The sequence below is a fragment of the Delphinapterus leucas genome, chromosome 12 (genome assembly GCF_059928025.1).
Source record: "Delphinapterus leucas isolate spDelLeu-1000000601 "Yukka" chromosome 12, BTC_Dleu_Yukka2, whole genome shotgun sequence".
NCBI lineage: Eukaryota > Metazoa > Chordata > Mammalia > Artiodactyla > Monodontidae > Delphinapterus > Delphinapterus leucas.
This window is the reverse complement of record NC_143140.1, coordinates 46,002,341-46,030,290: the sequence shown is the minus strand read 5'-3', so window position 1 is coordinate 46,030,290 and position 27,950 is coordinate 46,002,341. Positions and strand designations below refer to the sequence as shown.

The 27,950-nt window shown below is 38.2% G+C and overlaps 1 protein-coding gene and 1 pseudogene across 3 annotated transcripts in view; both read right to left on the bottom strand.

Annotated features, from left to right (window-relative positions):
• The window catches only part of AFG1L (AFG1 like ATPase), a 193,585-nt gene that overhangs the window by 165,157 nt on the left and 478 nt on the right, over positions 1-27,950 (bottom strand). The gene's annotated exons all lie outside the window — the stretch shown is intronic.
• Positions 188-27,943, bottom strand: LOC149747876 (large ribosomal subunit protein eL42-like; annotated as a pseudogene).

The following is a 27,950-nucleotide window of genomic DNA, read 5'->3' as shown; positions in this document are numbered from 1 at the left end:
GTGGTTTCTAGAACCCAGGAATAGGGTTATGGGATTGGTAGCAAAGGGGTAGGAGCAAATTTTAGGGGTGATGGAGATATTCTATATTATGATTATGATGGTGGTTACATGACTGTATACATTTGTCATAACTCATTGACTTGGCGTTCACCTAAAATCATGAATGTTATTTGTATATAAATTCAATAAAGGTTTCACAGGAAAAAGGGAAACTTTGGGTTATAGATGCTGTTTTACAAGTTAGCTTTTAAAAATTAAAGGGCTTCCCTGGCGGCACAGTAGTTAAGAATCTGCCTGCCAATGAAGGGGACACGGGTTCGAGCCCTGGTCCGGGAAGATCCCACACACTGCAGAGCAACAAAGCCCATGCGCCACAACTACTGAGCCTGTGCTCTAGAACCCATGAGCCATGACTGTTGAGCATGCGTGCCACAACTAGTGAAGCCCTCACGCCTAGAGCTCATGTTCTGCAACAAGAGAAGCCACCGCAGTGAGAAGCCCACGCACCGCAACAAAGAGTAGCCCCCACTCACCACAACTAGAGAAAGCCTGCGTGCAGCAACAAAGAGCCAACGCAGCCAAAAATTATTTAAGTAATTTTAAAAAATTATATGTTTACATGCTTCTATAAACACTCTTGAACAATAAGATATGGAGGGCTACCAGGATGGTAAAAACATCAAGGTGCCAGGAAGGTGACATACCCAGAGAGGGCACGGAAGCTCCACACCCCTGCTCCTATCCCTTGCCCTGCGCATCTCTTCCATTTGTCTGTTCCTGAGTTCTATGTACCCTTTATAATAAACTGATAAACATAAGTAAAGTGTTTTTTCTGATTTCTATGACCATTACTAGTAAATTATCAAATTTAGCTAAGTATCAACCCACTAAATTTGTAGCCAGACGTGCGGAAGTGTGGGTAGCTTGGGCAGCCCATTTGCAGCTGGCCTCTGAAGTGGGGCCACTTTTGTGGGATTGGCCCTTTAACTTGGGGGATCCGATGCTACCTCCAGGTAGATAGTGCCAGAACTGAATTGACGGATAACCATTAGTGTTGGAGGATTTGAGAACCTCACAACCAGGGAAAATGCTCTTTTCCACTCCCTGGAATCAACCAAGTAAGAAACCTAAGATAATGCTAATTTCCTTCTCCTCCATCCCACAAGCCCTTTCCCCAGCCCTCATCCAGGTCCTCAGCCAATCAATCATCAGTGCTACTCAATTTTACATCCTAAATACTCTCTAATCCATTCCCTCCTCCCCTCTTCACACAACCACTCCAGCTGGGCCTCTTATTGTCTCTGGCTTGGCCTCCCTGTCTCTGATTGCCTCCTGCCTCACATTTACCATGACCATACCACAATCTCTAAAAATATCTTCCATCAACTACAGGGACGATCTTGCTAAAATCTCAATGTGATTTTATCAATATTTTGCTTAAAATTCATCTCATTGTTTAAAGGCGTGGTTTTCTTTTCTTTTTTTTTTTTTAAGGGAAACAGTTTTTTTTTTTTTTGGCTGTGCCAGGTCTTAGTTGCAGCACACAGGATCTTTAGTTGCGGCACGTGGGATCTAGTTCCCTGACCAGGGATCGAACCCGGACCCCCTGCACAGGGAGCACAGAGTCTTAGCCACTGGGCCACCAGGGAATTCCCTAAAGGAGTGGTTTTCAAATGCAATTTTAACAGCAGCATCTTTTTCTATACAAAACTTTCCATCGGATCCCAAATTTATTTGAGAAAAGAAGAGGGGGTAACAAAGTCCTGACCTCTTCACATTTCCCTCATTCCCAAGCCCATATCACCCCATTTCCAAATCAGCCCCTAAGGCCACTTCCCCACCTTATAGGATCACATTAAGTAAGAATAGTGTGCAGAAAAGAGTTAACACAGCAGGCCTGAGACTACCATCCTTAGCAATGCCTGCTTGCAAAAATGGGCCCTTGACTGGGAACTTGGGTTCCCACCATTCCCAGAAATGGTAAGAGTGACTCACTGTGCCTAAATGTTTGTATCGTATACAATGTGATTTATGCTGAACACCTAGTTTCCTTCTATAAGTCTGTAATTTTGGCACATGCTAGGCAGAGGGTGCCTTTGTAACCACGGCTCAACTCTAGGCATTGAGCCTATAATGAGCTTCCCTAATAGACAACATTTCACACCTGTTGTCACAGTAAGTTGCTGGAAGAATTAAGCATGTTCTGTTTGACTCTCCTGGGAGAAGACGCTTGTAAGCTTGTGCCTAATTTTCTCTGAACGTTGTCCCACATGCATTTTCCCTTTGCTACTTGTGCTCTGTATCCTTTCGCTATGATAAATCGTAGCTGTGAGTATAACCATATGCTGAGTCCTCTGAGTCTTCCTAGTAAATCACCAAACCTGGGGGTAGTCTTGGGGATTCCCAACACAGATAGTGTCCTCATTCTGAGGTTCAAGGAATCCATAATAGGGGTACAGCCTGCATTTTCAGACTACTCCCCCTCTACTGTTCAAAATGCATCTATTTTTTCGATACAAGAAATGACTGAGTACCACCACATGTAATGGGTAATAGGGAATATCAAAGTTGACTTGTTTTGGGGTTTTTTTTTAAATTAATTATTTATTTTTGGCTGCGTTGGATCTTTGTTGCGGTGTGCAGGCTTCTCTTGCAGAGCACGGGCCCTAGGCACGTGGGCTTCAGTAGTTGTGGCTCACAGGCTCTAGAACACAGGCTCAATAGTTGTGGAGCACGGGCTTAGCTGCTCCGCAGCATGTGAGATCTTCCCGGACCAGGGATCGAACCTGTGTCCCCTGCATTGGCAGGCGGATTCTTAACCACTGCGTCACCAAGGAAGTCCCAAAGTTGACTTGTTTTAAGTGTGGGTGGAAGAACAAAAAAATTGCAGCAGTAATCTATCAAGATCAACTAGAAATAGCAAGTAAAATGAATTTGGGTACAGAGAAAATGGTTATGAAACTATTCTAAGTGGGAATAATACAGGCCCAAATTAGGATGGCAACAGCAAAAATGTTAGGAAGCGGGGTAGAATGGAAAATGCAAAGGTAGATTCAATAATGTGGGTTGCCTTCTAGTCAAACTGGATTGCTCACCATATCTCAAACATTTTCCATTCTTTCATTTCATAGCCATGCCTTTGTTCACAATGGTCCCAACTGGAGAGCCTCCTCCTCCAACCCTCTGCCAGCCTAATTTCTCCTCCACAAATCTCAATTCACCCTCAGCTCCCTACCACCAGATTTCCAAACTCACCTGTATCTGCCCCATTCTCTTTTCTTTCCGCAGTTACAGCTTAAGAGCTATTTCTCTTTCCATCAAGGGCTATTAATGCCTTCACTCACCCTCTAATCAGTGGATTTCAATTTTTTGGAAAAAAAATCATGACCCAATATACACACAAATATACATAACTGAAGAACAAGTTTCATGAAGTAATAACTAATTTAGTAAAAGTATGAAATAGTAAGAAAAAAAGGATCTTTCTATGCATGATATTCTCTGGTATTTTATACACATATATTTTTATTATTTATATCTAAAGAACCACTAGATTTAGTTATACTAAATGCCTTATATGATACTTATTTACCTTTTTGTTTTTCTTCCCCATCAGAACATATGCTCTTTGAGGGCAACAGTGCGTGACATGATTGGTGCTTATTAAATATTTCTTGAATCCCCTCCCTTCTTACATTTTCAGAGATATCATTCTCTTCATTAATCACCTCTGTACTATATCATCTCCCTTCCCCTCTCTACTAGTTTTTTTCATATCAGCTCAACCCTCTCCTCTTAAAATAATAACAACAACAACAAACAACCTCCTTGGCTTTACACCTGCTCTCCCTCTTTCCCTTCATAGCCAAACCACTTGAAAGAGTTGCCTTTACTTTTTCTGGCTGCCCCCTCACATCCTGCTCATTTCTCAACCCACTATAATCAAGCTTCTACTGAGATGGCTTCTGCCAAGTTCATCCAATGCCTTTTTTTTTAATATTATTTATTTATTTATTTATTTATTTATTTATTTATTTATTTATTTTTGGCTGCGTTGGGTCCTAGCTGCAGCATGCAGGATCTTCATTGAGGCATGCAGGATCTTTCGTTGCGGCATGTGGGCTTCTCTCTAGTTGTGGCATGTGAGCTCCAGAGCCCACAGACTCTCTAGTTGTAGCACATGGGCTCCAGAGTGCATGGGCTCAGCAGTTGCTGCACGTGGGCTCTGCAGTTGCGGTGCACCAGCTAACTGTGGCGCACGGGCTTAGTTGCCCTGTGGCATGGGGGATCCTAGTTCCTCGACCAGGGATAGAACCCATGTCCCCTGCATTGGAAGGCAGATTCTTAACCTCTGGACTACCAGGGAAGTCCCCACCCAATGCCTATTGTTGCCAAATCCAGTAGCTATTCCTCAGTCTTCATATTCCTGTTTACAGTTATAAAATATCTAATATTTAAAGTTATTCATAGGAACCATCAGGACTGTGGGCAAAGTACATTGTTTCTATTGGGATCTGGCTTTGGAGAGGCTTAAAGTCCTTTGCTTCCACTTTTATTTTTACTAACCCAACATCTTTACTGAGTAGTTTATACTTCATTCACATTTCTCAAAAAAGAAAACCAAGTTACACTGAAGATGAGGCATCACTTCAGGCAATCAGCAGACATAAAAAGAGAATCAGAGGTTATCTAGTACTGCATATAAGAAGCTTATAAGTCGCCATTCTATCCCAACAACAAGTAAAAAGCTGAAATATCAACGTATCTTTTCAGATCCATAAGAGAAGGAAGGACACAGGACAAACTGCTGCCCCCAAGATTGAAAAGAAAGTGATTGGTGTAAATGAACCAATTAAAAGATTGTCAGAGTGGATCAAAACCCAAGACTCAATTACATGTTGACTAAAATAAACTCACTTTAAATTCAAAGACACATACATATGAGTAGTAAATGGATGGATAGAGCAGAAACTAACACAACATTGTAAAGCAATTATAATCCAATAAAGATATTTTTAAAAAACGGATGGAAAAAATTACACCATGCTAACACTAATCAAAAGAAAGCAAGAGTAGCTATATTAATTTCAGACAGACCAGACTTCAGAGCAAGGAAAGTTATCAGATATACAGAAGGATGTTACATAAAGATAAAAGAGTTGATTCTCCAAGAAGACATAACAATCGTTAATATATATGCACCTAACAACAGACCATCAAGTTAAACTACATGAGGTAAAAATTGATAGAACTATAAGGAAAAATAGATGAATCTACTATCATAGTTGGAGACTTCAGTACCCCTCTAGCAGAAATGGACAGATCCAGTAGGCAGAAAATCAGTAAGGACTTAGTTGAACTCAACAACACCATTAATCAACTGGCTAAACTTGACATCTATAGAATAATTCATCCAACAACAGCACAATACACATTATTCTCAAGCTCACACAGAACATTCACCAAGATAGATCATATTCTGGGCCATAGAACACACCTTACCAAAGTTAAAAGAACAGAAATCATACAATGTCTGCCATCAGACCACAATGGAATTAAACTAGAAATCAATAACAGAAAGATAAATGGAAAATTCTAAAAGATGCAGAAACTATGGGACTTCACTGGTGGCACAGTGGTTAAGAATCCGCCTGCCAATGCAGGGGACACAGGTTCGATCCCTGGTCCAGGAAGATCCCATGTGCCACACAGCAACTAAGTCTGTGTGCCACAACTACTGAGCCTGCGCTCTAGAGCCCACAAGCCACAACTACTGAAGCCAGCACGCCTTAGAGGCTGTGCTCTGCAACAAGAAGCCACCACAATGAGAAGCCTGCACACCTCAACGAAGAGTAGCCCCTGCTCGCCGCAACTAGAGAAAGCCCACGTGCGGCAATGAAGACCCAACACAGCCAAAAAAAAGTTTTTTTAATTTAAAAATAAAATAAAATGTGCAGAGACGAAACAACACACTTCTAAATAACATATGGGTCAATGAAGAAACCTCAAGATAAATGTAAAAATTTTTCGAGTTAAATGAAAATGGAAGCACAAGTTATCAAAATTTGTGGGATGCAGCACAAGCAGTGATTAAAGGGAAATTTATAGCGATGAATGTATATATTATAAAGAAGAAAGATCTAAAATCAATCATCTAAGTTTCCACCTTAAGAAACTAGAAAAAGAAAATTAAATCCAAAGTAAGCAGAAGAAAAGAAATAAGAGCAGAAATCAGTAGAATTGAAAACAGGAAACCAACAGAGAAAATCAATGAAACCAAACACTGGCTCTTTGAAAAGATCAATAAAATTGATAAGCCTCTAGCCAGGCTAACAAGGAAAAAGGAGAGAGGACACTAATTGCTAATATCAGAAATGAAAGAGGGATATCACTATAGATCCCATGGACATTAAAAGGATAATAAAGGAATACTATGAATGACTCAACCCATAAATTTGAGAACCTAGGTGAAATGGACAAATTCCTTGAAAGACACAATCAGCCAAAATTCACACAAGAAGAAACAGACAATCTAAATAGGCCTGCATCTATTAAAGAAACCGAACCAGTAATTAATAGTCTTCCAAAATAGAAAGCATCAGGCACAGATGGGTTCACTGGTGAATTCTACCAAACATTTAAAGAATTATACTAATTCTCTACAACCTCTTTCAGAGGATTAGAAGCAGAAGGAATACTTCCTAACTCATTCTATGAGGCCAGCATTTCCCTAATACCAAAATAAGACAAAGACATTACAAGAAAAGAAAACTACACCAATATCTCTCGTGAACATAGATGCAAAAATCCCTAACAAAATACTACCAAATCAAATCCAACAATGTATACAAAGAATTTCACACTATAAACAAGTGAGAATTATCCCAGGAATGCAAGGCTGGTTCAACCTTTTTTCTTTTCTTTTTTTTTTTTTTTTTGGCTGTGCCATGTGGCATGCAGGATCTTAGTTCCCTGACCAGGGATCGAATCCATGCCCTCTACAGTGGAAGCATGGAGTCTTAACCACTGGACCACCAGGGAAGTCCCTGGTTCAACATTTTAAAATGAATTAATGTAATCCATCACATCAACAGACTAAAGAAGAAAAATCACATCATCAGATCAATAAATGCAGAAAAAGCATCTGAAAAAACTTATACACATTCATGATAAAAACTCTCAGTAAACTAGGAATAGAGGGAACTTCCTCATCTTGATAAAGAATACCTACAAAAAAACCTACAGCAAACATCATACTTAATGGTAAGAAACTAGATGTTTCCCACTAAGATCAAGAACAAGGCAAGGATGTCCCCTCTCCTCACTCCTTATCAACATAGTACTAGATAAATCCATAAGACAAGAAAAGGAAATAAAAGGTATACAGATTGAGAAGGAAGATATAAAATGGTCTGTTTCCAAATGACATGGTCATCTATACAGAAAATACAAAAGAATCAATAAAATAACTCCTGGGACTAACAAGTAATTATAGTAAGGATACAAGGTTAATATACAAAAGTCAACTGCTTTCATATATGCCTGCAATGAAAAAGTGGAATGTGAAATTAAAAACACAATACCAGGACTTCCCTGATGGTCCAGTGGGTAAGACTCTGTGCTCCCAATACAGGAGGCCCAGGTTTGATCCCTTGTAGGGGAACTAGATCCTGCATGCATGCCGCAACTAAGAGTGCACATGCCACAACTAAGAAGTCCACATGCCACAACTAAGAAGTCCACATGCCGCAACTAAGAGTCTGCATGCCGCAACTAAGAAGTCCACATGCTACAACTAAGAAGCCCGCATGCCACAACTATGAGCTCGCATGCCACAACTAAAGATCCCACATGCCATAACAAAGGATCCTGCATGCTGCAACTAAGACCTGGAACAACCAAAATAAATAAATAAATAAATATATATATATATATTTTTAAAACACAATACCATTTACATTAGCACCCTCCAAAAATGAAATACTTCGGTGTAAATCTAACAAAATATGTACAAGATCTATATGAACAAAACTACAAAACTCTGATGAACAAAATCAAAGAACTTAAAAATGGAGAGATATTCCATGTTCACGTATAGGAAGACTCAATATTGTCAAAATGTCAGTTCTTCCTAACTTGATCTATAGATTCAAAGGAATCTCAATCAAAATCCTAGCAAGTTATTTTGTGGATACTGACAAAATAATTCTCAAGTTTAAATGAAGAAGCAAAAGACTCAGAATAACCAACACAATACTGAAGGAGAAAAACAAAATTGGAGGACTGACACTACTCAACTTTAAGACCTACTATAAAGCTACAATAATCAGGACAGTGTGGTATTGCCAAAAGAATAGAATAGATCAATGGAACATAATAGAGTCCAGAAATAGGCCCACATAAATATAGCCAATTGATCTTTGACAAAGGAGCAACGGCAATACAATGGAGCAAAGATAAGTCTTTTCAACAAATGATGCTGGGACAACTGGACATCCACATGCAAAAAAAATGAATCTAGACACAGACCTTAAACCCTACACAAAAATTAACTCAAAATGCATCATAGATCTAAACGTAAAAGAAAAAACTATAAAACTCCTAGAAGATAACATGGGAGAAATACAGGAGACATAGGAGAAACCTAGATGAGCTTGGGTATAGCTTTGACTTTTTAGATACAACACCAAAGGCACAATCCATGAAAGAAATCATTGATAAGCTAGACTTCATTAAATTAAAAACTTCAGTTCTGCAAAAGACAATGCCATGATCTCAAAAGACAAACCACAGACTGAGAGAAAACATTTGCAAAAGACCCATCTCATAAAGGACTATTATCCAAAATATACAAAGAACTCTAAAAACTCACAACAAGAAAATAAACAACCTGATTAAAAACTGGGCCAAACGGGACTTCCCTGGTGGTGCAGTGGTTAAGAATCCGCCTGCCAATGCAGGGGACACAGGTTCAAGCCCTGCTCTGGGAAGATCCCACATGCCACAGAGCAACTAAGCCTGTGCACCACAACTACTGAACCTGTGCTCTAGAGCCCGCAAGCCACAACTACTCAGCCCACGTGCCACAACTACTGAAGCCCATGTGCCTAGAGCCCGTGCTCCACAACAAGAGAAGCCACTGCAACGTGAAGCCCGTGCACCACAACGAAGAGTAGCCCCTGCTTGCTGCAACTAAAGAAAGCCCACACGCAGCAACGAAGACCCAACGCAGCCAAAAATAAAACTAAAATAAAATAAATTTAAAAAAAAAACAATTGGGCCAAAGACTTTAACAGAAACCACACCAAAGAAGATATACAGATGACAAAGAAGCATATGAAAAGATCTCCACATCATATGTCATCAGGGAAATGCAAATTAAAAGAACAATGAGAAGGAATTCCCTGGTGGTCAGCGGTTAGGACTTGGCACTTTCACAATCCCTGGTCAGGGAATGCAAGCTATGTGACAAGGCCAAAAAAAAAAAAAAAAAAAAATTAGATACCACTACACACCTATTAGAATGGCCAAAATCCAGAACACTGACAAATGCTGCCCAGTATGTGGAACAATAGGACCTCTCTTTCCTGGTGAGAATGCAAAATGGTACAGCCACTTTAGAAGACAGTTTGGCGGTTTCTTACAAAACTAAACATACTCTTACCATACAATCCAACAATCATTATCCTTGGTATTTACCCAAAGAAGCTGGAAATTTATGTCCACAAAAAAACCTGCACACACATATTTATAGCAGCTTTATTCATAATTGTCAAAACTTGGAAGCAACAAAGATGTCCTTCAGTAGGAGAATGGATAAATAAACCGGTACATCCAGACAATGGAATATTATTCAGCACTAAAAAGAAATGAGTCTATCAAACCATAAAAACACATGGAAAAAACTTAAACGCACATAACTAAGTGAAAGACCAATTTGAAAAAGCTACATACTGTAAGGTCCTATATTCTAATGATATGACATTATGGAAAAGGCAAAACTATTGACAGTAAAAAGATCAGTAGTAAACAAAGGGAGAGGGTAGGTAGGAAGAAGGTGTGAATAAGCAGAGCACAGAGGATTTTTAGGGTAGTGAAAATACCCTAAAATATACTATAATGTGCATATGTGTCATTGTACGTTTGTCCATATTCGTAGAATGTACTACACCAAGAACCCCATTGTAAACTATGGACTTTGGATGATGATGCTGTGTCAATGTAGGTTCATCGACTGTAACAAATGTACCTCTCTGGTATGGGATGTTGATAATTGGGGAGTATTGATAACAGGGGACATGTGGGGGGCAGGAGGTATATGGGAAATCTCTGTAACATTCCTCTGAATTTTGCTGTGAACCTAAACTGCTCTAAAAAATATCAGTCTTTTTAAAAAGAAAAAGAAAGAGAGAATCAGTCAGGCAAGACACTCAAGGCTGAGAGATTGGCCAGCTTAGGCCTGGACAGCAGCTGTATAAATTGAATCACAAAAGACTTCTCAAAAGCTGCACTAAATTAAATCTGTTACTGCATCAGTGTACACAAATTATGTGATGCTGCTGCCATATTATTTTGATTTGTATTAATTTGTCTTATTGTACTCCAAATGGACAGTGGGAAAATGCCATTCTGAAGATCCACAAACTAATCTACAAACATAAATGTAAGATTTTAGAGGCACAAAAAGTCTGCGCTGTTCTAATACCTCAATTTTGTACCTTATTTCACTACTTTCTCCTAAACGAAGTTTAAGGAAGATCCCACTATACTCCATAGCCCACTTGTTATAAGATTTACTCAATATCATGATGTCTTAGCATCTGAATAATCTATTATAACTTTCTAGATAGTATTTTAACAATTACTTCAATTTTTCTCCCAAAGGAAAATAAATGAGTTTCCCCAGGCTCTGAGTGTATTTGTTATTACTTCAATTCCCCCTGCTTCAACTTTTTTTTGAAGTGAACATAACCTCCAGATTTTATTGTCTTCACAATAAAACAAAAGATGAAGTTTAGAACTGGAGTACTTAGCCCTTTCTCTTATCTCCTCCCAGTTCAAAATGCTTGCTGGTCTTAACAGTCAGCACTCTCTAACTCTGCAGCACTTTCTAGGCTCAATGCATTCAAGCCTCAGCACAATCTCCATTTGTAGTTTTAGCCTTTTTTCCGGAAAAGCAGCTTAGTCTGCTTCCTGTCATAAGACCGCTTTCCCTGAGCATTCAGAGAGTCCTTGCCCTTCTTGTCCTGTGTCACTCTGTGGGTTTAATGCTTGGCATGCTTCTTACAGTTAGTTTGGCAAGTTTCAGGGATATACACCATGTTTGTCTGTTTGTGGGGGTGCTATCGGCAGGGGAAGAAGCGATTTCCCCCAATATTTAAGTTTTCATCTGAAGACAGAGGTTTAGAACAAAAAAATTCTTCTGAAGTTCTGCAGTATTACAGTCTATGCTAATATGTTCCACTTAAACAATCTCATGGCATTAATAAGTAATATAATAGGGACTTCTCTGGTGGTCCAGTAGTTAAGACTCCTTGCTCCCAATGCAGGGGGCCCAGGTTCGATCCCTATTTAGGGAACTAGATCCCGCATGCTGCAACTAAGATCCTGCATGCCACAACTAAAAGATCCCACACGCCTCAACGAAGATCTCGTGTGCCACAGCTAAGACCCGGCACAGCCAAATAAATAAATAAATATTTTTTAAAAAATAATAAGTAATATAATAAACCACATTTAGGCTCTTCTTAATGGCACATGGTAACCTATAACACAGAAAGAAGAGGCAATTCAACAGCAACAATTATAAAAGAAATTAGAAAAAGGCAAATTGTCACTAACAGCCCTAACAAGAATTGTTATGTTCATGTAGGTTGTTTTTTTTTAAACAAGGTCTTGACTTGGGGTCCATGACAAGTCAACTGGCAGGGAATGGGGGGATGGTCTGAGAGCCCTCTGAAATTAAAAGAAAATTGTGTGTGTGTATGTTTTTGCATTTCTTCTGAGGTAAGATCTCTAAATATACTACAGATTCCTTCAGATTTTCAAACAAGTGAACAAAAACTGATTAAGAACCAGTTTTAAAAATAATTGTCAAAACAGTTTTAGAAGGAAATTCTATTGATAGCAGCTCACATTTATTGAGCACCTACTGTGTGCCAGGGACTAGGTTAAGTAACTTAACATAATTACTTGTTTTACTCCTCACAATAGTCCTATTATACAAATAACTTAAAAATCCATGGATATGAACTTACATATACTACCAAATGTAAAACAGATAGCTAGTGGGAAGCAGCCAAATAGCACAGGGAGATCAGCTCCGTGTGGTGCTTTGTGACCACCTAGGGGGATGGGATAATACAAGAGGGAGGAGATATGGGGATATATGTATGCATATGGCTGATTCACTTTGTTGTAAAGCAGAAACTAACACACCATTGTGAAGCAATTATACTCCAATAAAGATGTTAAAAAATAATAATTAAAATAAAAATCCATGGATAAATCTGTTCATTGATTCATTCACTCAGGTTTCTTGAGAACCAACTATAGCTCAGGCACTATTCATGCCACTGGTGAAACAACAATTAAAAACAAATTTCTTTCCTTATGGAGCCTTCCCTCCAGTCAAGGGGAAGAGAGACAAAAAATTAAATAAAGAGCAACAACAGATCACATAATAATCAGTATGCTGGTGAAAATAAAACAGAGTGATATCCTAGGACCTCTGACCAACAGCATGGCATCCCCAGGGAGCTCAACAGAAGTACAGAATCTCAGGCCCTGCCCCAGGGGTCTGAATCAAAATTTGCATTTTTAACAAAATACATAGGTGTTTCATATGCACACTGAAGACTGAGAAGCACTATGCTAGGGAATGATTGAGGACTCCTATAGATTATGAGGAAAAGCTTCCCTGTGGAAGTGACATAAGTTGACACCTGAATGCCCAAAGGAGTCAGCCCTGAGGAAGATCTGGGAGAACTTCCCAGGCAGAGCAAAGAGCTCTGGCAAAAACCCTAAAGTGAAAATGGAAATAAGCTTCACGTTTTCAAAGAAAGAAAAGAAAGTCTACGTGGCTGATTTAAATGAACAAGGTGGAGTATGTTACAAGGTGAAGTTGGAAAGGAGAGGAAGGACCAGATCATGTAGGGTCTTGTAAGCCACGGTAAATAGTGTGAATGTGATAGGATTACGATCAAGTAGAAGGTTTTGATCAGGGGTGTGTCACAATTTGTTTTTTAAAAGATTAATCCATTTGTAGAAAATAAGATAATAGAAATTCAAAAGGAAAGCAGAAATGGAGGAATAGTATGATATTCAATAATGCTATTATATATTATATATAATATACATATATTTTTATATATGTATGTATTTTTATATTGTATGGTATTCAATAAAACTATTATACATATATATATAATACATATATATGTAAATTTTTTTAAGTGGAAGCAGAGAGACTAGTTAGGAAACTCTTAACAATAGTACAGTTCAGAGATGTCTATGATTTGGACCAGAGAGTTAGCACTGCAAGTTGCAGGTTAAGTAAACTGACCAAGATCATACAGTTAATAACAACAGCAGCAACAATTGCTAACCTTTAGTGGGTACTCACTAAGTGCCAGGTACTTTTCTAAGTACTTTACGTACCTTCATTCATTTAATCTTCACAACCACCCTATGATGCAGGTACTAACATATTCCTACCTTAAAGGTGAAGACACTAAGGCACAGAGGGACTAAGTAAGTAACCTGTCCATGTTCCCATAGCTAGGCAGTGGCAGAGCCAGCATTTGTACCTACAGGTCCAGCAGGGAGGCAGGATGTTATAGTGGAAGCAGCATGGGCTCTGGAGTCATACCCTCCAGATTTATCTCCTGACTCCACCATTTTGACTCTGGATCATGGCAGCTTGGGCACATGATCACCATCCTAGCCAATGATGCCTAAGAGGAAGTCAGCTTCTGCCAAAGTTTCTCCTGATGCTCTTCAAAAGGAGACCAGGACAGAAACTCATTCCTTCCTGCCTTTGTACTTTTACCTGTGAAATTAAGATAGCTGGACTGCTGCAAGCACCTTAAGAACATGAGGGGAAATGCTGCTCACACACTGAGGACAACAATAATCTTGACATATGTTGTGATAGTTAATTTTATTTGGCAACTTGACTGGGCCATCGAGTGCCTATACATTTAGTCAAACATTATTCTGGATGTGTCTGTGAGGATGTTTCTGATGAGGTTAACACCTGAAACAGAAGACTGAGTAGACTGTCCTCCCTTATGTGGGTGGGCCTCATCCAATTACTTGAAGCCCTGAACAGAACAAAAGGCTGACCTTCCCCTTAGTAAGAGGGAACTCCTTCCCCCTGACTGCCTTTAAGCTGGAACATCGGTTTTCTCCTGCCTTTGGACTCAAACTGAAACATCAGTTCTTCATGGGTCTTAAGCCTGCCAGTCTTTGGACTAGAACTACACTATGGGCTCTCCTGGTTCTCAGGCCTTCGGACTCAGACTGGAATTACACTACCAACTCTCCTGGGTCTCTGGGTCTCCAGCTTGCTGACTGTAGATCTTGGGACTTGTCAACCTCCATAACTGCATGAGCTGATTCCTTATAATAAATCTCTTTCTAAATGTATATACATCTTATTGGTTCTGTCTCTCTGGAGAACCCTGACTAAAACATATGTCATAAAGCTTAACTGTGTTGACACTGTCTCCATAGAGCTGAGAAATAACAACAAAGGGGATGTGTGGTCTCTGTGTTCTTTGGTGCTTTAAATTGGAATGGAATTTCAAATTCTACACAAAGGTAGATAGTTAAGAAAGTCTTAGAGATATTCTTTAGAGACTTAAGCAAAATGGTGGACCAGACTATTTCAACAAAAATTAAGCATTTTCTTTTCAGAAATATTATTTTAAAGGTTTGCTTCACCCTTAAGGTTTTTTTGTTTTAATACCTGAGGTTAAATATTTTTTGAGAATCCATCTCCAACTTCATACTCAAAATCAGTAGAGATGTAGTTTAATGTGCAGAAGTTTTACATACAACTTGTCAGTAAAGTGGGGTTCAGCTCAAAAACATTCTGTAAAGATTTCTCAGCTCGAAAGTATCCTATGACTAAAGGAAAGAATTGAAGATATGCAAGATAACACATGACCATACAAATTTAAAGAGTTTTCAAGGTAAAGAAAACTATCTTTTTGCATTATTCCTTCCTAGACGGTTGTATGTTCAGAAATATTCAATACGATTTGTGATGAGTCTTGACTACTTCAAGGCATTACATGTGTTTACTTCAGTAGAATTAAGGATGTTATACAAAATTAACAGATTACAAGAGGTATCCATGTAACCCAGAAAAGTTATATGCTTTAGGTTCATTTAACAACTTAAGGTTTTCTTTACAGACCTTGGATTCATTTGAAAATTTATGAGTGATAGAATTCTGAAAGGTATTCTATATATTATCTTCTCCAAAAAATTCTAAGGTAGATATTGTTATTTCTTACAAATGAGGAAACTAAAACACCACAAAATGTTAGAAAATTTAAGTGAATAGGCAAGATAAGATCTCAAGCTAAGTGACCCCAAACTACCACCAGGATATTGCCCTCATTAAAATCACCATAACACTATAGACAAGTGAAGATTGTGCTCCCATTTATCATAGCCAGGCAACAGAAAAAACACAAACCTCTCTCAGGCCCTCTAATTTGAAGTACTCAAGCCTCCTGGAGCAACCAACAATCCACCCCTCCTGGGTCTCCATCCTACTCAGGCCCAGCTCGAGCTCTGCCCTGCCTGCACTCTGGGCTCAACCTGCCTCTGCTAATAAACGGCACTCTTGCAAAACTCGGTAGCAGCAGCAGCAGCAGATTTTTTTTTAATTGAAATATAGTTGATTTACAATGCTGTGTTAGTTTCAGCTGTACAGCAAAGTGATTCAGTTATACATATACATATTCTTTTTCCAGACTCTTTTCCATTATAGGCTATTACAAGATATTGAATACAGTTCCCTGTGCTATATAGTAGGTCCTTGTTGTTTATTTTATATACAGTAGTGTGCATCTGTTAATCCCAAACTCCTGATTTATCCCTCCTCCCGCCTTTCCCCTTTGGTAACCATAAGTTTGTTTTCTATGTCTGTGAGTCAGCAGCTTTTTTACTAAAAGCCCAAAGTTGAAGTGTGAGAGGAAAGAAATTCCTTTCCATATAAATCTAAAAGCCCTTACATTTCACATAGCTGGCTTTTAAGAATTTTGACTAACTAGATTTGTGTACACCTTTTTGAGCTTTGAGAACAAAATCTGACACTAAATGAAGGCCTAGCCCTCAAATACAAAGATGACACAAAGAGACAAATCAGTGCTGTATCACAGTCAAGATGATGTTGCCGTGCTACACAATGGGATAAAAGTACCAACAGGTGCAATTAGGTTCAAAAACTTAATTATACTGAAAAGAATCATTTGAAAACCTATTAAATAGAAAAACTGAATAAGCAACAACTAATTTCACAAATTATAAAGCAGCTATAGAGTGTAAAGCTCTGTACTGAAAACTTCAAACACAGCTAGCTAGACAGACACTGTAACTGCACTCAAAATACCAACAGGGCACTGGGGGAGATATAAACAAGTGGATAAACAACTTTAACAAAGTGTGGTATGAAGTAAAGGGAAGAGGAGGATGCTATGAGATCACAGAGCCAAAGCTAGTAACCTAGCTTAAGGAGATAAGGGCACTCAGAGGAAATGATGTTTCAATTGAGAACAAAAGGACAAACAGGAGTTAGCCAGGGAAAAATGGAAGGAAGGGAAGGAAATGCATTAAGCTGGGAGAAGGCTCTAAAATATGAGAGGATAGTACACGGAAGAAAATGAAACAAGTTCAGTATTGAGATATAAAGTGAAAGGCAGAGGGGGCAAGAGTTGGGCTACTAGAAAAATATAAAGGAACCAGGTGACACAGGGCCTTACAACGATAAGCAGTTTGAATTTAATCCTGAAGTTTCCAGGAAGCCACTTACGAATTTTAAAGAACTCAATGGCTTAATTATACCCCCTCTTAAGCAAAGGAGAATACTGGAAAACATTTTAATGGCTTTATCTTTCTAACGTATTAGCAATGACCTGTTGGAAATACAATAGAAAAAAAAAAAACGGATCCCACTTACAATTAAGATAAAAAGTCTAGAATAAAGAAGAGTCATAGTAACAATCAATTTGTAAGATCTATGTGAAGAAAACTAAAATCTTTCTCAAAGGCGTAAATGAAAATTTGGGAGACTGGACACAGTGTTATCGAAAAGAAATGCACAACATTATAACATTGTCAGTTCTTCACAAATTAATTTGCAGATTAAATACAGTCCCACCAAAATCCAAATCCAAAATCCTTAGAAAATCATGAAGATGCAAAGTAATGAGGGGGATCTTGACTACCAGATGAGAAAATAAATATAAAACACTATGAGCAAAAGATCAATGAATAGAATAGATATTCTAAAAGGAAGTCTTCAGGGAATAATTTAATATATAATAAAAGAGGGAGGCATACCAAATATTATCACTGTTCTTTTCTTTTATCACCCAACTTGTAATTATCTATTTGTTATTTATTTTATGTCTGTCTCTCTCAACTAGGCTGCAAGCCACAAGAGGGAAGGTACCATGCCTATTTAATTCACTGTATACCTAGCACCTACAATGCCTGGCATATGATGGGCACACAATAAATATTTGTTGAATAAATGAATTAAGCAATGGGAGCCAAGAGATTATTCAACAAGTGACATCTGGACAACTGGAAGACAACAGAAAATTTAATTTAGATTATCCCCTCATACTGCATACCAAAATACTTTCCAGATGGTTTTAAAGTGTAAATATATAAAAAATTTCAAACCAAAAAAAGAAGTATACATGAATATTTACCTAGTCCAGTGGTCTGCAAACTACAGCAGCCTGCAGGCCAAATCGGCCATGCACATTAGTCTACTATCTCTGGCTGTTTACACACTACAACACCAGAGTTGAGTACAGTTGTCCCTCAGTATCTGCAGGGGATTGGTTCCAGGACCTCCTGCATATACCAAAATCCACAAATGCTCAAGTCCCTTACATAAAATGGTGCAGTACAATGAATAGTTGGCCCACTATATCCGCGGATGCCAAACTCACAAATATAGAGGGTCAGCTAAAGTTGTAACAGCGACCATGGCAGGCAAGGACAAAAGTATTATCTGAATGTTTAGAGAAAAAGGTTGCCAATCCCTGATCTCTCTTAACAGGTGTGGACGTTCTAAATCCAATCCTGTCTGGACATCACAATCGCCTGTGAAACTCAGACTTAAGGACTCCCAATTAAACCCCAGTAGGAATGGATCAAAAACATAACTGTAAGAGCTAAAACTTTAAAATGCTTAGAAGAAAGCATAATTTTAAATCTTCATGACCTTGGATTAGGCAATGATTTCTTAGCTATGACATCAAAGCAGCCAAAGTAAAAATAAATTGGACTTCATCAAAATTAAAACTTTTATATATCAAAGGACATTATTGGGACTTCCCTAGTGGTCCAAAGGTTAAGACTCCGTGCTCCAAATGCATGGGGCCTAGGTTCAATCCCCAGTTAGGGAACTAGATCCCACATGCTGCAACTAGGAGCCCTCATGCTGCAACTAAGACCTGGCACAGCCAAATAAGTAAATTTTTTTTTTAAAAAAAGGGACATTATCAAGAAGGTGAAAATACGACACACAGAATGACAGAAAATATTTGCAATCTATAAATCTGGCATAATTCATTAAGAAATAGAATCCAACAATTTCACCTATGAGTATTTATCTGAAGGAAACAAAATCACTATCTCAAAAAAATAGCTGCACCCCCATGTTCATTGCAGCATTATTTAAATAGCCACGACATGAAAACAACTTAAGTGTCCATCAAGAGATGAAAGGATAGCGGAGCAACTAAGCCCGTGCACCACAATTACTGAGCCTGTACTCTAGAGCCCGCAAGCCACAAGTACTGAGCCTGCATGCCACAACTACTGAAGCCTGTGCACCTAGAGCCTGTGCTCTGCAACAAGAGAAGCCACCGCAATGAGAAGCCCGTGCACCGCAACAAAGAGTAATCCCCGCTCACCACAACTAGAGAAAGCCTGCATGCAGCAATGAAGACCCAACGCAGCCAAAAATAAACTAACTAATTAATTAAAAGAAAAAAAAGAAAAAAGAAGAGATGAAAGGATAAATCAATAGTAACATAAATCAGGATTTGATTGCCATTGGGAGTAAAAAGCTAGTGATTTGGAGGGTGCACAATGGGAGCCTCTGGGAACTACAAATGTTCTATTTCTTGATTTAGGTTGTATTTACACAAATCTATTCTCTTTATGAAAATTCAGTAGGCTTTACACTTACCACTTGCATACTTTACTAAATGAATCTTATACTTTAATAAGTACGCTTAAAAAATAAAAATGAAGTTAACAGTAATTATCTTTCCTGTATTTTCTACTATGCACATACAGTATTTTTATAATAAAAATAATTTATTTTTAATAGAAAAAATAACTAATCAAATACAAACAAAAGAGACCTGTCTTATAATAGCCCTAGGAGTCTTAAGGTGAGACATGAATATGACCTGGCCACCAACTTAATGCAACAGGACACAGAAAAGGTAACCTAAAATACTGCTCTGGCCAGACATGTCCGAAGGAATATATTGAGATATGTGGGCCACATTTTCAGAGTGACATTCAGAAAGCAGACTGTAATCTCAAGAAGGGAAGTAGTTCAAGGATCTAGAAACCATGTCATAAGATTTGACTGATAAGACAAGAGACAGTTGACATTGAGGAGAGAGTAACAACATCCCAGTACTCTGTGTCTAGCATACAGATGGCACCAAGAAATATTTGGGGAATGAATGAACAGATGAATGGGAGAAATATGTCTTTAATGTTTTAAAGTTTGTCAAATGGAATTGGGACAAGGAGGCAACCAATAATATGATAAATGAATAAATGACTATATAAATGAATAAGATATACTTAAAAAACTGTCATAAGCACACGAGAACTAGAGTTATATAAGTTGTGCCTGGGGAAAGAGTCAAGATGAATGAGGAGAAGTTACAGAAAAGCTCTACTTGAAGAATTCTACTTAAAGAATTTTCTAGCAATTAGGGCTATATAAAAATGAACAGGATGCCTCAAAAAGAAACAATAAAGGCAGAAACTACCTTCCCACCTGACATTTAACTACATAACCCAGAGGTCCTCTTCAGCTCTATTATTCTATGATCCCATGAAATGTTATCTTCATATCTTGCTGCACAGCAAATAATTAACAACTTGAGTTCCTTTGAAAACAGTATTCATAAGCAGTATCTTACTAAATTAAGATAATTTACCTTAGTGACTTACCTGCACACTATAAATCAAATTTCAATAGCCTTCTTTGAAACATCATGACGAAAGCAGTAGCTCATATTTTCTAAGACCCTCTAGATATTCAGAATATCCAGAGGAAAGGTGGTTAAGCCCAGGATAACAATAACCATCCCTGGTTATCTATAGAGGCCCTCTGCACAATCTTAGAAAATCAAAACTTTGTTTTCTGGAATTCAAAGCACTGAAATCAGACTGAGCCCTTTGCCATTGTTAATATAAATTAGTCTCCCTGAAAATCAAAATGGTTTTAGTAATTATACATAGAGTTGAGTTCATCCCATTCCTATTCACTGACTGGAATCTACCACCTCTAGCATTTCGATATTAATATTTCAATTACTCCCAGCATAGCCCTACATTTATATAACATTTCTTATAATTTTCAAAGGACTTTCTCGTATTATATAATAACTTATCTGAGCCTCATAGATGACATGTGAGAAAGGCAGAGTTAGATGACTAATCCCATTCTACAGATGAGAAAAAAGAAATACCAAATTAAATGATTGATCCAGTGCCATAGGATGAAACCAAAATCACAATCTAGTCTTTCCAGGTCACATTTTATTATTCATCTGGTATCCCATATGTTCATTAGTCCTATGACAGAACTGATCAAAATTCTTCTTAGTAACAGTTATGGAATAAAATGAGCTTCACTTCTTCACAAAGAGAAAGAAGATTGTTGCCAAAAAATAACACATGCTTAGTTAAATGAAATCAAAACTATATAAGGAATTTAGATTTCCAGTGTAAAATGTTTACCCAACTGCTGTGCGAAAAATGCACAATCAGGAAAAGCACGTTTAATATTTCTAAAGGGCTGGATTAAAATTTCAGCTGTAACTTCATTACTGTAATTATATTTTAAATGCATATTTATTAAACATCCATTCAAATACTGTGTTCACAATTATTCATGAGTGTTTTGTACATTTGTGTTGATTTTAACAAACTGTAAACAGTGGCCACTGACCAGAAATGTTCTCCTACAATGACAGAAGCCCATGCTAAGGTCACAGGCAGCCCGTTTATGCTCTATTATGTTCTATTCATATCCCAAAGAGAAATAGCTGCTTTTTTCGAAAACTGCAATGGTCATCAATGACCCAAAAAGTCAGATTTACCAGTGACATTAAACACCTATGTTTGATTCAGTGATGAATAAACAAAGTGCAGAATAGAAGAAAATCAAATCTTAATTAAACTCTTTCTTTAAAAAAACAACATAAGCCATCATCAAGGAATGCATTTACTTTATTTATAAAAGGATGATTTAGGGGCTTTAAAAGGGTGCTTTTGATTTAAATAGAAAAATTATGAAAATTAAAACTAAATGCTTGCCAGTTATCATTCTTTTCCTTTCGAAGCTAATCTTAAATGTGCCAATGTGTGTAACTTTACAAAAGAAAAAAAACAGTACTTAAATTTCATAACAAATCAGTAAAATACTGCCTAAAAATCTGAATAAAGCTATTCTGAAGTAATTATAGGCATGGCCTAGCATACTGAGTAACTCCTTAATATTCACCCTTTTCAAACACTATTTAATAATGAGACCTAAGGGGTCTATTTTCTTTCAAACAATAAAGAAAAATAACGTCTATTTGTTATGTTCATTTATTTTAAATTTTTTTACACAAATATATAAATAAGAATTTTTAAATGGAATCTACAGGAATTACATTTAAGATATAAATTGCATTATGAAGCTTTGAAGTAACTACACTAAGAACTGCATGTTCAGGCTTTAAAAATTGTTGAAAACTGGCACACCTGGTCAAGAATATGGATAGATAATGTGTTGAAAAGTATCTTCTAGGATGAGCTGAACGGAGAGAAGAAATAAGAAGGACAAGTAGGACAGTGAAAGAAGGTTATGAAAAAAGATTTTGGAGATTAAAGTATGAGGTACCTCCAGCAGGGTACACATAAAAATGGGACCTCAACAGAGGAACTTAGGCAAGGAAGACAAAACACAGCAGGAAGAACAGGCATATTCAAAAGGCTCTTAAAAGAGAAGTTAGAACAAATCTTAGTCACAAGCAAGAAAAAAATATGAGTGGCCTAGGGAAACAGTATTAGATATAGTCAAGCTGAGGCTACATGACCTTCTGTCAGAATTTATAGAGCGTATTATTGCACTGGGCCCTTGACATCTATTATTTCTGTGGTACTTTTGTGAAAAGACAAATCCAAAATAGGTAAAACCAGGATTTAAGTGGTTAAGAATCCATCTTGCAATTCAGGGGACACCGGTTAGATGCCTGGTTGGGCAACTAAGATCCCACATGCTGCAGGGCAGCTAAGCCCGCACGCCGCAAATAGAAAGAAGCCCACTTGGCGCAACTAAGACCCGACGCAGCCAAAAAAAAAGTTAATTTTTTAAAAATAGTTAAACCCATTTAAATATTCATCATTTACTTAAACAAACAGAATGAAGCTCTTGAGGTATAACACAGTGCAAATCTACAGTAGATCAATAATCCATCTCTGGACTCCTAAAGTTCCTTTCTAATGGGTTCTATCTACTCTTGAACCCACCCTATTTCATCTGCCCACCCTCCACCCCAGAACTACATCTGAGCACTAGCTATGCCATGTAATAAGTTGTGCTATGCTTAAAAAAAAAAACTGACTGAAAGAAACCATTATCATGAAGTTAATAGTCTCAGGAGCAGGCATGAACCTTCTTTTCTAATATAATAATAAACATTAACGGAAATCCAAGAAACATGAAGTTTCACACAGGGTGTTCATCTAACTGGGTAATAAAAGTCCAAATCCATTTTCTTAACCACTAATCTATACAGCCAATAAATAATACCAATTCATATGGCTGAGTTCTACTCACATTAATACCTAATCAAGATCTCCAATGTACATGTACTAAAGAAGAGATTGTGACTAAAGGTAAATACGAATCTTCAGTTAATATAGAGATCTAAAAATATAACACTGAGATACAGAAGGACACTACAATGATAAGAAATCACAAGGTGTGACTGTCATATTACCTTGCCTCTATGAAATAAACTTAATTTCTGGGACTTCCCTGGTGGTCCAGCAGTTAAGACTCTGCGCTTCCACTGCAGGGGGTGCAGGTTCCATCCCTGGTCTGGGAACTAAGACCCCACATGCCACGCGGTGTGGCCAAAAAGTAAGAAAAAAAAACAGAAAGAAAGAAACTTAATTTCTAAGGCTAGCTTAAGTAAAATAGATACGCTGATTTTAAGTTTTAGAAAACTTAAGAAGCGTTCTCTTCCTTGGCTTCTCTCCAATTTCCCCTATGACCTCTCTAACTGCTCTCTGATGAGGTCACCTTCTGCTCATAAAACATCAGTTTTCCTCAAGAACTCATCCCTAGCCTTTTCTCCTTTTCATTCTACAAATATTTCAAGGCTAGTTCTTCCATTCTCATGGCTCTCAACACCTCATATTTCCTTTCGTAGACTCAGATCCCATATTTCCTACAACTACTTAGACTTGTTTACCTGGAATTATCACTAACACCTCAACTTTAACATATCCAAAATGGAACCTCTCCCTAAAATGCCTCTGGCCTTACTTTTCATTTGTTTAGTTTCCTTTGATAGACGGAATTTGATGCCATTAAATTACCCAAACTAGGAAACCCAAATTGACCTTAACTCCTCTCTTTCCTTGTCTCCCCCAGATCCTGTCAATTTTACCAAAGCAGGGTCTCTGAATTCCCTCCTTTGCTGCCCTGCTCTCCATCTTTACCACAGCAGTAATTCAGGGCCTAAATTTCTCTCCCTAAACTACTACAACTTCCTCCTAAATAATCACCAAGCTTCCAATATTCCCCCATCCAGGCATTCCTGACCTGTTTTTCAGGTAGCCACAGGGATAATCATGCTAAAATGGACCTGATCACTTCTCTTCTTAAGAAATCTTCAGCAGTATCCCCCTGAGCCTACACATCTTTGCATACTATACAGGACTCTTCTAACCAGAATCCAGCCCACCTGCCAAGCTTCATCTCTAGCTGCTCCCCCTGAGGGACTATACATACACCAATAAGGGCCAGGTGCAGCTCACTTCCACACTTTTGCCAAAAAGCCCTCCCCTCTCCAAGCAGAGCTGCTTTCTCCTCTGTAGTCTACAACACTTCAGATGGGCCTAGATTATGGTGGTGTTAATGTTCATTGTCACGGTGAAGAGCTAGTAGGACACAGTGGTTTGTTAAGTTTGTGCTTTTGAAGGGAAAATGCCTGGGCTCAAATACCACTTGAGTAGCCATGCCTGTTTAGTCATTTATAAAATAGAGATGACAATACCTTTATAGATAGCACAGGGAACTCTACTCAGTACTCTGTAATAACCTATATAGGGAAAGAATCTTAAAAAGAATGGATATATGTACATGTATAACTGAATCACTAAAGTGATTCAGTTTCACCTGAAACTAACACAACAATGTAAATCAATTATACTCCAATATAAAATTTTTAAAAAGAAACATTAAAAAATAAAATTTTTTTAAAAATTTTAAAATAACTTTATAATAGAGTTTTTATGAAGATAAAATTATGAGAGAAAGAAACGGCTCGCAGACTGCCTGGAACACAGAAAGGGCTCAATAAACATTAGTTCTTGTAATTCCATCTCCCAAGACTGTAAGCTATTCAAGGCCTGGGAGCCAATTTCATTCACTTTCCCCCTCCATACACTTAATACAAGACTTCAACTGAATTAGCAATCTCGAGGCATTTTCTACCCACACCATGACCACTCTGATTTCTAATAAAATGTTTCCCCATAACTATCTGGAGACTGAATAACTGTTACATTAAATGAAGATACACTTAGACCTAAAAGAAAACAAGCAGTAATATCAAAATTGACATATATACTTAAATTATTTAAGATACCAAATTTTATTGATACTTTCAATTGTTTAATAATCTGACTAATGGAAATACATATATCGCAAAATGGAATTCATAAGTTGTACTTCCTAAGGAATTTAAAGTTAGGTGATATGAATGAACACCATTTTAGGACCCCTAAAGTTTTCACATTTCCAGTTACCAAAATGTCTTAGAGCCAAGGCTGGCATTAAAGCTTAGATGGGGACTTCCCTGGTGGTCCAGTGGCTAAGACTCTGCATTCCCAATGCAGGGGGCCTGGGTTCGATCCCTGGTCAAGGAACTAGATCCCGCATGCTGCAACCAAGACCCCATGCAGCCAAATAAATAAATTAAGGGAAAAAAAATGAAAGAAAGAAATGAAGCACAAAAACAAAGAACATGCTCTTCCTTTCCCCTCATTCCTTTCCTTTATCTACTTCCTTCTTTTGTTTAACATTAAGTGTAATGTGCTTCCCTCACATTACACTGCAGTAAACAGTAGGCTTGAAAAGATGAAAAAAAGGAGATAAAACAAATGTCAACAGTAAATACCCCCCCAAAACATCAAGAAAACGATAGAAAGCAAACTTAAATCAGACTCTAAATACTGAATAACGTTTCAACTTAAATTTTTCTTTTACTTAAAGAGGGGGAAGGAGCAACTTTAGTTACAATTAAATTGACCTCTAACTGCATTTTCATCAAATGTCCACATTCAAAACAAATTCTGGGGCTTCCCTGGTGGCGCAGTGGTTGAGAGTCCACCTGCCGATGCAGGGGACACGGGTTCGTGCCCCAGTCTGGAAAATCCCACATGCCGCGGAGCGGCTGGGCCCGTGAGCCATGGCCGCTGAGCCTGCGCTCCGCAACGGGAAAGGCCACAACAGTGAGGGGCCCGCGTACCGCCAAAAACAAAAAAAATTCTGCCACTTAACTAGCCAAATAACTTCTGCAACCTTGGGTTCCTCATCCCCAAAATGAGGATAATGGGAATTAAACAAAATAAGCACTTAGCATATTGCATGACCCAGAACAAACATTAAGGCTCACGTTGTTACGCTAATGTTCCTTAAATCCTAATTTTCATAAATTATGGTACATGCATTGAACAGAATTCTATTTTAACCATTTAAAACATGAGGTACAGGGACTTCCCTGGCAGTCCAGTGGTTAAGACTCTGAGCTTCCAATGCAGGGAGGGCTCATTCAATCCCTGGTTGGGGAACTAAGATCCCACATGCCTTGTGGCAGCCAAAAAAAAGGGGCAGTTCTACACGTATTTATATGGAATGATCTCCAAGATGTACTACATGAAAAAAAAAGAAAGGACCAGAACAGTGTGTATAGTATATTACCACTTCTATTTTTCTTTAATTCAGGTATTTATAAATATATATGGTGGATATATACAGAATGTCTCTGGAAGAATACATAAGAAACAAGTATGAGAAGTTGCCTCTGGGAAGGAAAACTAAATGGCTATGGAACAGGAGTGGAAGAAAGTCAACATTTTACCGAATTCCTTCTTGTACCTTTTGAATTTTGTGTTATTTACTTGTATAGCCTATTCCAAATTTTTTTTAAATAGTTTATATTAAGATCGAAACCTCATGCTACCAAAATATTCCATTATACAGTAAGTGGATTATGCTAAACTTTACAGTAAAACCTAAGGTGACTTAATCCCAGTTTTAGTATTAATTTCAACTCTATTTATGATAATAATCAAAGACTGATAGAGTTTTAGCTAACCTGCCAATGAGAATCAGTTTATTAAGATGTATAAGGGTGGGGTTCCTGGAGATTTTTTTTAAAAAGGAAAGCTTAAGTATGTGGACGAGGGAGCAATAAGAATAACGTCATTCATTCACTCAAAAAATATATCTGCCCATCAGGTGCCAAACACTGTGCTAAGTGCTGAGGAAACAATGACACCCAGTCCTTGCCTTTGAGTAGCCCGCAATTTAGTGGGAGTATATGAATATAGTAAAACTAGCACTCCTGTGGCCTTGGTTACTCAAAATACAGGTTCATTCACTCATGAATAACAATTTGAAAGAATGAATGAATGATGCAAGCCCGGTGACAAAATACGCCTCGCTGAAGCCTCTAGGACTTGAAAAGAACACAAAGAATCGACCCCTCAATCTGAGAATGTCAGTACACTTGCATTCCCGCAATCCAGAGAGCACGCAGGGCCTGCAGATGTCAGAGGTACAGTCCCGGGTCACCAGCCTGAAGAGCTTGGGATGGGGCAGGTTGGAAGAGTTCCCAGGCCTCAACCCCACACTTGAATCCCTTCAAGCGAGGTACTCCCCACACCTGGGTTTACAGGTCTCTAACAGCCGGGAAGGAACAAACCCTGGGTCGACATCTAACCCTCAAAATGAAAGTTACTCTGGGCCACCTCCCTCTGTGCTCCTTCATGAGCAGGCAGTAACAGCGGTGCAAGAGAGGGTGGAACTCCTCTCGAAGAAACCTCTCGAAAACCGTGAACCAAGGAGGCAGTTTGGGGAGCTCGAGGAGGGAGGGTGACTGCCCCGAGACTTCCCCGGTCATAAGCAGTCGTCTCGGCTTACTCCAGATACAGTC